This window comes from Vanellus vanellus (assembly GCF_965231255.1).
Source record: "Vanellus vanellus genome assembly, chromosome: 1".
Taxonomy (NCBI): Eukaryota; Metazoa; Chordata; class Aves; order Charadriiformes; family Charadriidae; genus Vanellus; species Vanellus vanellus.
Window position 1 is genome coordinate 219,602,706 of NC_138905.1, and position 13,530 is coordinate 219,616,235.

A 13,530-nucleotide genomic window follows, 5' to 3' on the forward strand; every position below is an offset into this window, starting at 1 on the left:
AGAGGATGCCCCAGAGAAAACGACTTTTCTCTAGCACAGTTAGAAATGCGCCAGGGCAATCTGGGCTGTGGGTGATGCCCTCGCTAGGGAAAGGGTGCTAGAATTTTCAGTGAGAAACTCAAGCCAGGAGGGAGTATTTTGTATGCTTTCTCATCATCTGCTGTGGGGCTTGTAGAGCACATCCTGTTTGAAGACTCCATTTTTAGCAAGTAAAAAGCTTAGCTTCTATTTGAAGTACCTCTCTGCTTTGCTAAATCTGAAACATTGGGCACGTACTTGGCGTTTTGGTGACTTCAATGAGAAAAAACTTCTGGGGGTCTGCTCAAGCAGTGACTAATTAATTACAGACACACAAATCCAGATGCTTATTCCTGTAGTTTCGAGCCAAATGTGACTGTCATATTTCTTGGTGCTGTCTCTGTCTCCATTTCTTTTATTGATGGACCAACTGAGGTCTATGAAGTACTCAGAATATCAATTAAGAATTCAAAGTTTATTGTCTGAAGATAGCACCACCACAGATTTATCTCATTGATACATGAAAAAAATAATATTCAATATCATGTAACAAACTAGCTTGGCGATGCAAAACAAGTCAGAAAACGAGGTGAACTATTAGGACACTCGCCAAGTGCTTGGTTTTCTAGCCCTTGCTCCAGCGATAGTGTCTGTGTTTGAGGGAACTGGAGCTCCAGGTAGTACAGGATATGTATTTGTCAGCAGTATTTCTCTCGTCACATCATTTATCACCACCTCATGGTTAACATTCTTATTTCCCTAGAAGCGTGCATTTAAAATGAATTAAATAAATTCATCAGTGATAGAAAAACACGCAGGAACCTGACCACCTAAGGAGACATTGGGTATCATGCCTTCGCACAGCAGCAGTTGCTGAATGGGTGATCTGTTATAGAATCGTAGAATGGTTTGGGTTGGAAAGGACCTTGAAGATCTTTGAGTTTCAACCCCCCTGACACAGACAGGGACACCTCCCACTAGACCAGGTTGCCCAAGGCCAAGTCCAGCCTGGCCTTGAACACCTCCAGGGATGGGGCCTCAACAACCTCTCTGGGCAACCTGTTCCAGTGCCTCACCACCCACAGAGTGAAAAACATCTTCCTAATGTTCAATCTGAACCTGCCCTCTTCCAGTTTAAAGCCATTCCCCCTAATCCTATCGCTACATGCCCCAGTAAAAAGTCCTTCCCCAGCTCTCCTGTAGGTCCCCTTTAGGGACTGGAAGGCCACAATAAGATCTCCCTGGAGCCTCCTCTTCTGCAGGCTGAACAGCCCCAACTCTTTCAGCCTGATTTTATTTCAGCCCTTATTTATGGGTCCAGGAGTGAAGTGTCAGCAAAAGAGGAGGAGTTGGGAACTTCTGCCTAACTTTTTTCTTTGAAACAATTCTGCTAAAGGGATTGGTGTGAGCATTGGACAAAGCCTCTTAACTGGAGTAAAGCCTTATACTGTAGCCCTGGCCCAGGGCTGGTGTTTATTGCAGCAACAGGTTGGAGACCTCCTCATCCAAACAATATCCAGTACATAGATAGAATCATAGAATCATAGAATGGTTTAGGTTGGAAGAGACCTTGAAGATCATCAAGTTCCAACCCTGCCCTGCCATGGGCAGGGAAACTTCCCACCAGCCCAGGTTGCCCAAGGCCACGTCCAACCTGGCCCTGAACACCTCCAGGGATGGGGCCTCAACAACTTCTCTGGGCAACCCATTCCAGTGCCTCACCACCCACAGAGGGAAAAATTTCTTCCTAATGTTTAATCTGAACCTGCTCTCTTCCAGTTTAAAGCCATTCCCCCTCATCCTGTCACTACATGCCTGAGTAAAACCTTCTTCCCCAACATATGTTGATGTACAGCAGGTGAGATGTTTCTGGATGGGTGCATGTTTTGTGGAGCAGGTCACAGCTCAGACTTTACTTTGCTCTTTCTCTTCTTGATTACTGCTTGTGCCACTGCTGATCTAAACCGTTATTCAGAGTGTCATCTGTGGGAACGAACCAAGAAATATTTGTCCCTTCGGTGAACCTGGATTAGAAAAACATATTGGGAATGGCTGAGAAAGCATTAGCATGGGACACACATGTTGTTAATTTCCACATATTAGTTTAGTTAAGGGGCTGAGGCCCATGTAAGAGGCTGCTCCTCATGTAGTCTGATACTGCTTGCTAGAGCCTGCAACAAAGAGGGGAAATGCCTACAACCTGCTCTCCAGGCTGTAGGCTCCTAAGATAGCATCATCACAGGAGCATGAGGAGCAAGAAAAGGCATAAACATGGAACCTGCATTTTGCATCAGCAAATCCCAAAAAACCTGAAAAAAAAAAAAAAAAGAAAAAAAAATCCTTATCATCTGTCCTTTACAGATGAGCAGGCCGTGAACAAACGCACAGAGAGATGTCCTGAAGGCACCTAGCAGCACAGAGCGTGGTACCCAGTACACGCCAGTGAGCACAACCCACCTGGCTACATTGCTCTGAGGTTCTGAAAACAAATAAATGAGATCATCCATCTGCCCACCACCCTGGGACTGTGGCCAGAAGGCATAAAACACTTATATTCCATTAAATGGAAAAGAGAGTTTTAAGGCTGTAAAAGGGATGAGGTCAGGATGACCCGAAAGCCTGGAAGATATCAGCATCTTCCCATAGTGTCTTCTTCAGTTTCAAAATGTCTCTGCATTTTTTCCAGGCTATAGATTGGTTTGCACATTCTTTCTGTTACACATGTTCATGCTATGGCCCCTCCTAACCATCCTCACAGGTATGATGTTCTCAACATCTTGGTGCCTCAGTTATTGCAACTTCCTTTACTCTCATTCTGACAAACACAAAACAAAGATTTCTTGCCATTCATCAAATTGTTAAAATTGTTTTACCCACCCCTCCCAACTTTATATACCAACATGGGCTTCTCTTTTTTTTAGCTCATAATCAAAACCAAGCTGGTTTTCAGGCTGAAAGAGTTGGGGTTGTTCAGCCTGGCGAAGAGAAAGCTCCAGGGAAATCTTATTGATCTTATTGCGGCATTCCAGTACCTAAAGGGGGCCTACAGGAGAGCTGGGGAAGGACTTTTTACAAGAGCATGTAGTGATAAGACGAGGGGGAATGGCTTCAAACTGGAAGAGTGTGGATTTAGATTAGATCTGAGGAAGAAATTTTTCCCTGTGAAGGTGATGAGCCCCTGGCGCAGGTTGCCCCGAGAAGCTGTGGCTGCCCCATCCCTGGAGGTGTTCAAGGCCAGGTTGGACGGGGCTGGGAGCAACCTGGGCTGGTGGGAGGTGTCTCTGCCCATGGCAGGGGGGTTGGAACTTGATGATCTTCAAGGTCTGTTCCAACCCAATCCATCCTACCATTCTATGATTCTATGATTTTTACCTCAGGCCTCTTTTCAAATTATGCTTGCCTTATCTCTTGTTTTGGGTCTAAAAGTTCAGATCCCACCTATAACTGAGGTACTTGCTATGTCCTAGACCTTTAATCAAATCATTATACATGGACCTGGAAGACATGGTTCAGCTCCTGGCTATGTCCTTCTTGTGAGATTGTGCTCTATACTTCAGTTCCCGCACAGTATACAGAAGAATAATCCTTTTTGCTCACTATTTTTAACCACTTATGTCAGTTATTCCTGTTTAGTCCATGTTTGTCGAACATCTCGCACAGGTGAAGTCTTCAGACACTACGGGGACCTAAACAAAAATGACATTTTGGGGAAAATGAATCCTAGATTATCAATGAGGACTTCCCAATGATGTGAGCTATTTGGGTGCATAAATGTCTTCAGAAATGCTGAAAGTATGTAGGTTATGGTAGATAAACTATAGTAAACAGAGGAGGCTTATTCTTGCTGTCATATGGGGCTGGAGCAGATGACGTCAGACTCCCGAGTTCCTTTGCTCTAAAGTTCACTGGAAGAAATCAAGATCCCCTGAGCAACAGAAAAAGCTATTGCCAATAGCAGTCTGGACACACTGCAGATGTGGAAGTGTTTTTCATACCCTCTCCAACTATTCCACAGGAACGGTTAATAATTCTGAGCCCGGGGATATTTTGGGAGTATGTGCATTTGTACTTTTTTTTACTTACATAATTTTTTTTTTCCACTCATAATCTGATCAACTTCATGTTCTGGGGAAAAAAAAAAAAAAAAAAAAAAAGAAGCCCTGTTGCAAACAATTATTGCCCCACACAGTCAAGATTGTTTTCATTTACTCCATTACAGCACAGACGAGTCGGAAAAGAAGTCTTAGTCATGAATCTAACGCCGCATGAAGGGAAATTCCTGGGGAGTGAATGAGCGCAGCAATATCTCAACATCTTTTCTTTTTTTTCTGAGCACTCTACAAGTAAACGTCCGCTGAACCTTTTTTAATGATTTGTCACCGTTTTAGTCTGAAGTCAGCACTTCACATGTAGTGATTCTCCTCTGCAAGGAGTTAGCCTGTATTGACTTTACTTTCCAGTATCATGATGAGGGGTATTTTTGCTGGGAGCAGAAAAAGGACAAGATTTCCCCACCACCACCACCCCACCCTGGGTCAGTATTGGTAGGACACAGTTCAAAACCTTCTGATGTAGTGATCGCCTTGCCGCCAGGCAGGTTCCTGATTCAGGAATTTATGGGATTTACCCATAATTAGCCAAGCGCAAATCCAGGCTAGGTGGAGAACGGACGGAGAGCAGCCCTGAGGAGAAGGACTTGGGGGTGTTGGTGGGGGAGAAGCTCAACATGAGCCGGCAATGTGCGCCGACAGCCCAGCGAGCCCCCGGCACCCCGGGCTGCATCCCCAGCAGCGTGGCCAGCAGGGCGAGGGGGGGACTGCGCCCCTCTGCTGCGCTCTGCTCTGGGGACACCCCCCCACAGTGCTGCCTCCAGCTCAGGAGCCTCAGCACAGGAGAGACATGGAGCTGGTGGAGCGGGGCCAGAGGAGGCCCCGGAGATGCTGTGAGGGCTGGAGCCCCTCTGCTGGGAGGACAGGCTGGGAGAGGTGGGGGGGGGTTCAGCCTGGAGAAGAGAAGGCTCCGGGGAGACCTCAGAGCCCCTTCCAGTGCCTAAAGGGGCTCCAGGAGAGCTGGGGAGGGACTCTTGGTCAGGGAGGGGAGTGATGGGATGAGGGGGAACAATTTTAAACTGAAAGTGGGGAGAGTTAGATTAGATATCATTAAGAAATATCTTATGCTCAGAGTGGTGAGACACTGGAACAAGTTGCCCAGAGAAGCTGTGGCTGCCCAGTTGTGGCTGGAGGTGTTCAAGGCCAGGTTGGATGGGGCTTTGAGCAACCTGGTCTAGTGGGAGGTGTCCCTCGTTATGGCAGGAGGGTTGGCACTAGATGGTCTTCAAGGTCCTTTCCAACTCTAACCGTTCTATGATTCTATCTGTTAGTCTGACAGAGAACTTTTGCTAGCATAAATAGTGTTATTGAGCCTCGAGATGTCTTCTTCCATAGGAAGAAAGGCTTTAAATGGTTTACATAGATCCCAGGAAATTGTCCTGGGAAACACTGCAGGAAATAAGTTATGAATAGTGAACTGCAGATAGTCCAATGCCCAATCTTTGGTCTTCATATCTGTATCTGCAGGTCATCAAGTGCAAGGACAGCAAAACAGGTCCTCTGAAGAAACCTGAGGGCATGTTTATTGAAGGAAACATGAAAAACAGGGCTTCTTAAGTCTCTCTCCATCCCCATTTGAAATGATTAAGGTGGAAATCAGAGTTCAAATACCACTGGAACCCCTTAGATATACGCTCTTATGGTTTCATATTTCATCTGTCTGACTTCTTAAGCACTACCACAAATACGCTAATAAATAACCGTATCTAACAGATTACATACCACATCTGAACACCCCAGGGCCTTGATAGTGAAAAACAGCAGTCGTCACTTGGAAGTCACTCCATGCATTCAAAGAGCATGGACATCAACCCACTGATCACATTGACCCGGGGAGGGAGAGGAGTTGGATCCATTTTAAAGATGGGAAACAGAGGCACAGACAAGTCTGGGATCGGTCTGATCAAAAGCATCCCCGGGGTCTGAGTCACCTGGGACGTCCTTATATCCAGAGGGGAGACACTCCCGGGGTGCGATTCACCTTCTGGGGAAGCAGATGTCCAACACAAGTGAGATGAATCGTAGCCTAAAAGTGCCTGCGTCTCTCTACTGACTGCAAAGGGAGTCACAAGTGACTCGGTCCTGTATAGACATTGACACAGTACATGTCTAAAGCCAAGTGTGAGGAATCACATCTTTTGTGGCTTGTGGAAGACCTGACAGCCATTTAGCTATTGCAGCAAAGTCTGATGTTTATTTCAAAATGACATTTCTTTAACTAACATAAAGCAAAACAAAACAAAACAAAATAAACGAAATAAACCAAAATAAAATAAAGGGACAGAGTGTACCATCAGCAAGTTTTCTGATGACACAAAACTGGGAGGGGTGGCTGACAAACTGGAAGGCTGTGCCGCCATTCAGCGTGACCTGGGCAGGCTGGAGAGTTGGGCAGAGAGAAACCTTATGAAGTTCAACAAGGGCAAGTGTAGGGTACTGCGCCTGGGGAGGAATAACCCCACACACCAGTACAGGTTGGGGGCTGACCTGCTGGAGAGCAGCTCTGTGGAAAGGGACCGGGGAGTCCTGGTGGACAACAGGATGGCCATGAGGCAGCGATGTGCCCTGGTGGCCAAGAAGGCCAATGGCATCCTGAGGGGGGTCATCAAGAAGAGTGTGGCCAGCAGGTGGAGGGAGGTCATCCTCCCTCTCTGCTCTGCCCTGGGGAGGCCACATCTGGAGTACTGTGTCCAGTTCTGGTCTCCCCGGGTCAAGAAGGACAGGGAACTACTGGAGAGGGTCCAGCAAAGGGCTACAAAGATGATGAGGGGACTGGAGCATCTCTCTTATGAGGAAAGGCTGAGGCACTTGGGGCTTTTTAGTCTGGAGAAGAGAAGACTGAGGGGGGATCTTATCAATGCTGATAAATCCTTCAAGGGAGGGTGCCGGGGGGATGGGAAGAAGTTTTTTCAGTGGTGCCCAGTGACAGGACAAGAGGAAACGGGCATAAACTTGACCATAGGAAGTTCCATCTCAACATGAGGAGGAACTTCTTCCCCTTGAGGGTGGCAGAGCACTGGCACAATCTGCCCAGAGAGGTGGGGGAGTCTCCCACTCTTGAGCCATTCCAAACCCGCCTGGACGTGTCCTGTGCCACTGCTGGAGGTGCCCCTGCTCTGGCAGGGGGTGGGACTGGGGGAGCTTCAGAGGGCCCTTCCAACCCTGACCATCCTGTGATTCTGTGAAAATAAAAAATAAAATAAAATAAAATAATTAAATATATATATAACTGGTACTCTGGTCTGATGTCTGACTACTTTGTCTGACTCAGACCCTGTTATTTGTCATTTTTAAATCTCTATAGCAACAGGATGTCAATACATTGTGGACTACAGGATATGTAGCAACTTTCTGCTGCAACAGGATTGCCAGCCACAATGAAAACTGTGGGGGATCTGTGGGGGATCGGGCTCATGCTTTGTGTACGACGCGTACAAGCCATGCGAGCGCCTTCACATCCCACCATGTGTTGAACAAAGCATGGAAGCTTGAAACACCACGAGTGGAAAACCTGACCCAAAATATCCTGCAATTTACCTTTTGTATTACTTTTCCTTCCCGCAGTTACTGCTGCACTTCTGAGTTCAAAACAGCAGTGGAGCAGCTGGACTGCTCCTGGCAGGAGGAATGGGAATCTGACAAATCCCCATGGATTCGAGACTTGGGACAAATGGTATCACCTCCAGAGACCAAACCCGAACTGCACCCAGCCCCACCAGTGCTACGGGCGGTGGGTTTTAGGAGAAAGTCGGTGGTAGGAAAATGGTAATATCATCTGGAGATGGTTCATTGGCCTGCGTTTGGTGGCCTCAGGCCATTTCAACAGTGGTCAGGAGCCTACAAGAAAAATTGTCACCCCAGTTGATGCTCATCTGGGGCAGGTTGCATGTGCAAAAGATGGATAGGAACTGTTTGGACCTGTACCGGTATCCTTAGCTCAGAGACTGCTTTCTCCTTGTGGGGAGGCTGCAGCGGACACAGCATGGAGAGCTCTAAGAGATGAGGGTATTTGCAGTATCTCGAGATTGAAACCACCAGAGAGTTTAAAATGACAGAGTGGTGCTTTCAGCTGAAATAAGAAGGTGGAAAAGGCCCAACAAGGAGATTTTTCCTCACCCTGGCATCAGCTCTGCTCTTTGCTGGGATGGCCCTGGCTGGGTTCAGACCAGGATGCGGAGCAATGCTCAAGTGCTGCTTGATTCCTTATGCTACGATTTCTAAGGACTCTATACCAACCCCCACATTACGGGCACATAAAAGAGTCAATTAACATAAATCTCTTTTATTACTGTCGATTACCTCTCATGGCGGTGTCTTTGCTACAACTTTTGTGGTCAAATTCCTGGGTAAACCTACATTCCCCTGGAAGGGATCACAACTACGGTGCATGTCATTCACAAGCCCCTGAAGCAGTGGGATTTGCTTCAGTAATTCTTTACAGCCTTCAGTTTGGAGACTCAGTTTTACTGTGAAATTTTCAGGCAAATGAGTCAAAACTGGGTGCTTACAACCATATTTAGGCTTTCTGAGAAATGTGATCTCATTCAGAGAAGTGTGGAGAAGTTTTCTGTGTCAATGGAAAGCAGAGGTGCTCGGCACCTTTGAAATATTATCAGACTTGAAGTGTCTAAATATAGGTGTTAAAGGCTAATTTAAGAAAGTGGTTTTAAAATGTTGGTCTAGAGAATTCTGTGGTTTAAGTTTTCTTCCCCTTGCATATCTACAGAACGTAAAAGGTCTAGTGCAATGAACGATCAAATGCCTGTGACTTTGAATGCTTCACCTACCGAGCAGTTGTATTTCCATAGGGCTGAGACCTGTGTTGGAACTAGGTTTGATGTCATATATATGTTGGCCCATTGCATTGGGGGGGGGGGAGGGGGGAGTTTTGTTCTAAATAATTTTAAAAAATCCCTATTTTAAATATCTATTATCAGTTATGTCCCATGAATTTCTTCAAGATGCAAAGCATGAAGACCTATGCTTTTACTTTTCTCGTGTAATAAAGTTAGAGTAAACAAATATGTACCGGTATACACAGATCCTTTACGCCAGTTTTCAAAAGCAGGGAACTTTATTTTGGTAAGATGTCATTTAACCAAGACGTCTGATGAACTTTCACTGAGTGACATGAATTTACATTCTCAATTTAGTTTAACTTCCTGTTCTGTATTTTTGTTGGGAAATACTCAGGAGAGCAATTCGATCATCTGGGAGAGGAAAACCCAGAATGTCTCCAACTTTGCCCCTCTCCTAAACAGCAACATATCACACAAGAGAATGTTTAGCTCAAGACATAGGTTTTGAACTCCAGGACATGCTTTTTCCTGTATTGGAGGAACAAATTGAAAGAAACATAGCTAACTTACCAGTTGCTTATTGAAATCTCATTAAAAATGTTTCAGTTGTCATTTATTTCTAACCAATTATTCTCTTACACAGTCTCATTATCAGTAGGGAAATAGGAGGAGAAAAAAGATTCTTCCGATGCATAAATTTAATTATCTCGTTTTAGGATCAGCTACACATTTTAACAGTCGTTTTTAAAAATAACTGTGACTTTTATTGCTGGTGTGAGTTTTCAATGGCTACCTGCTGAGTTTCTGAGCATGTGTATTATCTTCAGTAAGATGACATGTTTTCCCAGCCTTAGATATTTCAAGACAAATTAAGACACGATTTACAATTTACATCACTTTTTCCAAACAACCCGTCCCATGGAAAGTCCCCAGCTGTGAAGGTTTGACAAAAAAAGTGATGAACCGGTATTTGGCAACAAACCCAACAGACCATTGTAAAAATTAAACTCAAAAGAGAAGAGGGGGGGGAGGAATGCGTGGTTTTGAAAAATTAACCAGCTTATATTATCCCCTCCCTGTAAGCCCACGATCTTGCTGCACAACCACTTACATCGTTAAAAGAGACCTTACTTGGTAACAGTCATGTATACAAAAGGATCACACCACACATCATGTCCACGATGATGCATCCTGGGCCTGATCCAGAGAAGGCTGTAGGTGATGCACAGCACATTGCACGTTGCAGAGCACCTCCTCACTCACCAGGGCTTCCAAGGAGACTGCAGATCCCATCTCTGCTCTTCTCACCAACATCAAGTTGAGTGAAAGTTGCTGGTCATCCTCTCCAAGGCATCTGGGGGCCTTCCATGGTGTATATGAAAGCTCTCTACTCCTCGGAGCAAACCCAACCAGAGCTCTGTGGTTGTGTATCATCAACTGCAGATACGTGCAGCGTGATCTGCTGTGATTGAACACATCACTGAGCCAGATGATGTGTCCTGAGGCTGCCTCTCATCCCCTGCACCCGGGGATTATCCCCAAACACTGTTGAGAACCCTTATTCATTGCCAAGAGGTGGGAACATGTGGTGTGGCTCCAGTAGGAAGACAGAGCTGGGATCAAACCAAGCGTTGCATCAAGTCCTGCAGATACAACTGTCTTTGCACCAACAGCTATAAAAACATGTACCTGCGAGGAGTTATAGCAGCGTCAGAACAGCACGCAACAAAATGAGCTGTAACCAGCTGAACCTGTAGCATGAAAAAAAACTCCTAAAACCTGAGAAAAGCGGGCAAAAGTCTAGCTGGAAGTTGTTTGAGTTTGTGCAACAAATGTGTCTGGCCCAGCTTGGAGCGATCTTTGCCCAGTTGAGGTGAAAGCGTATGTGAGTCAATGGTTTGCTTAGGTGACTTGCTCTCTCCTGGCCTTGTGGTGGGAGTGCAACCCAAGGAAGTGTGGTAAGAAGGAACAGTTTTGAGAAAGCAAAGACTTGCACAAGATTATTTCTCTTGGCAGCAATAATTTCTTAGGAAGAAACTACCGCTCATTGCAGACACATCCCACATGCCCAGCCTCTTCCCGGTCAGGAGACCTCTGCCTAGGGAGAAGCACATAGCTCAAGACATCACAGTATCATTTGTTTAATCTTTTTCAAAGCTCCAACCTGTTAGGCTCTGCTTATTAGTGACCATCAGACAACTCCTAGGCAGCAGCTCTGTTTCTTTGTGTTCAGTTTCAGCCAAATTTGGAACAACAGCTTAAGAAACTCAACCTCTCAGCAAAGCTTGATGTGAATCCATCCCATGCTGGAGGCTGCAAACACCTGTTAGAGGTCTTAGGAGTGAAGTTTAAGTGTTCGTTGCCTTAACAGACCTGTAACTCTGTGAGCTCCTAAAGCAGTTAATTGGGTGTGATGCTGCAATACTCCACTGTAGTCCCTTTTATGTGAAGAAGGGCCCAGCCTCCACCAGACACAGACGCGAGACGTCCTCAGACCAGGTTTGAAAGAGTGTACTGATAAAAGCAATTAAAACGAAAGCTGCTTTGAGAATGCAAAGGTCACTAGGTAGGAGTGAAAGCAGAGGAAGGCGTCAGGCTAGGGCAGAGGAAATGAAGAAATGAAAGCAGCCTGTGCAATGGAGACCTTGCTGCTGGAGGAAACATCTCATCATACCTCTGACTGGCGTCATTCGTCTCAGAGCAGAGCCACAGCAGCTGGTTTGGGGGAGTTTTTCCCCTCCAGATCTGCCGGTGGGGGGGTGATGCTGACTGAGACCGGCTTGCTTAGACTCACACTGAACTCTACCTGTGCACGAAGGCGGCAGAGGGTTTGCAAGTACGTCTTGCCCTTCTCAGAAACGACCAGCAGAAATTAGGGGAAGACAGGCAGAAATCCTGTTAAACACTCTCAGGCTCAAATCCTCGTAGTTAATTGCAGATGAGACAACCCTGAAAACATCTGGGCTATCGAAAGTCGTGTCTGTCACCCAATATATGCTGATTTCCCCTCGGAAAATTTGGTCCAACACAGGACTCAGACAACTGAGCTCAGGGGCGATTCGAGCTACAAAGAACCCCTCCCTTTTTTCAATGGTATTATGCAGAACTGAGTTTGGCAGCTGTCCCAAACCCTGGCAAAGCAGGTCAGTAGGCTTTCGTCGTCTTACGAAGACACAAACCCACACCGTCGATCGCTTTTGCTCATTCCAAGCCCAGTCTTTTCCAAATCCCTGCTCTGCCACTCCATCCCTCCTCCCAGGCTGCAGAGCGGCGCTGCTCACGCACCGTCCAACAGCAAAACAGTCGACTGTGCTCTGGTGATGGGTGAAGTGACACCTAAGTATTGCATCTCAGGGACGGTGCTTGGCTCGGGTATGCTCATGCTCCTCCTCCATCACTGCCCGGCTCCATTGACCTGCACAAGAAGAGGATGGGATGGGGCTCGCACCAGCCGTGGGCTCGGCTCTTGGTGTTGCTGCAAGGACCTGTGCAGACCCCAACACCTCTGGACAACTTGTGGCCTCAACATGTGCAAGACGGGGACGTCCCCAGGGGTTGCCGCGGAGGCTGTATTTGTATGCACACTGATTAACAGCCTGGAAAGCACCACGAGAGGTGAAACCACCGAGGAGGTGCTCAGCAGCCTGCCAAGGCAGCAACCCAACCGCGGGGCAGCATGAGAGCACCTCGAAGCGCTGACAGCGGTTGTGCAGGGAGAGCTAAGAAATGGTGCCAACGCCTTTTGCCCCACAGGACCCAGGCATAGCAGAGACAACGTTGTTTTGATACTTTTTGGGGTAGAAGATATGGAAATCCAGCCCCCGTGGGCCCCGCTTGAGCCTCCTTCTTGTTCTTACAGGTAAAGGAAGGGGTGTTTATAGGGTGAGACTCAGCGATTGACATGTGGCCAGGGAGCCTGAAGCTACTTTGAGAAAGGACAAAACCAATAATTGTGTTGACCAGCAACTCCTACAAATTATTCCCACACACCAGATAAGATTTGTCTTTCAGATTAAAAGTCTGTGACATTTACAAACCACCATAAAGTGTAGGCTTCTTGAGAAATAATTGTTCCGTGGCAATTCCCCAGCTATTCCAGGTCAAAAGTAAACACTCAGAAAGAGAGAAAAAGAGACTCTTTGAGACTTTAAACCAGTGAGATAGGACTGAAAGGCTGCAGAGAAGCAGCCAATCAATGCACAAGCGTAATTGGGCACACAGGCATCCATGTCATTTGCTGTGAGATGCATGCAGCGCTTTTAAGATAGAAAGCCAATGAAAAGGTGCTAAGAAAAGAGACAAGTGGCAACCGTCAAGATGAATCCTTTGCGCAAAGGTAATGAGTAGCTTTGTTCTGCGCCGTGCAATGAGAGGTAATTAGGTATGGCATTGAGCAAATACCCGGAGCCCGGCTTTTAATAGTCACAAGGATGCTCTGAGCAGTTCCCGGATACGCTGGGGTTGCTCTGGGAATGACAACTCCAGGGTCACCAAGATTTCGGTAAATGTCGATGAACCTTGTGGTGTGCTGGGTTCCCAGTGCAGTAGAGGAAGAAATCAATCTGCTTACTCATTAGCGCAGCAGTAATTTCACATATCCACAC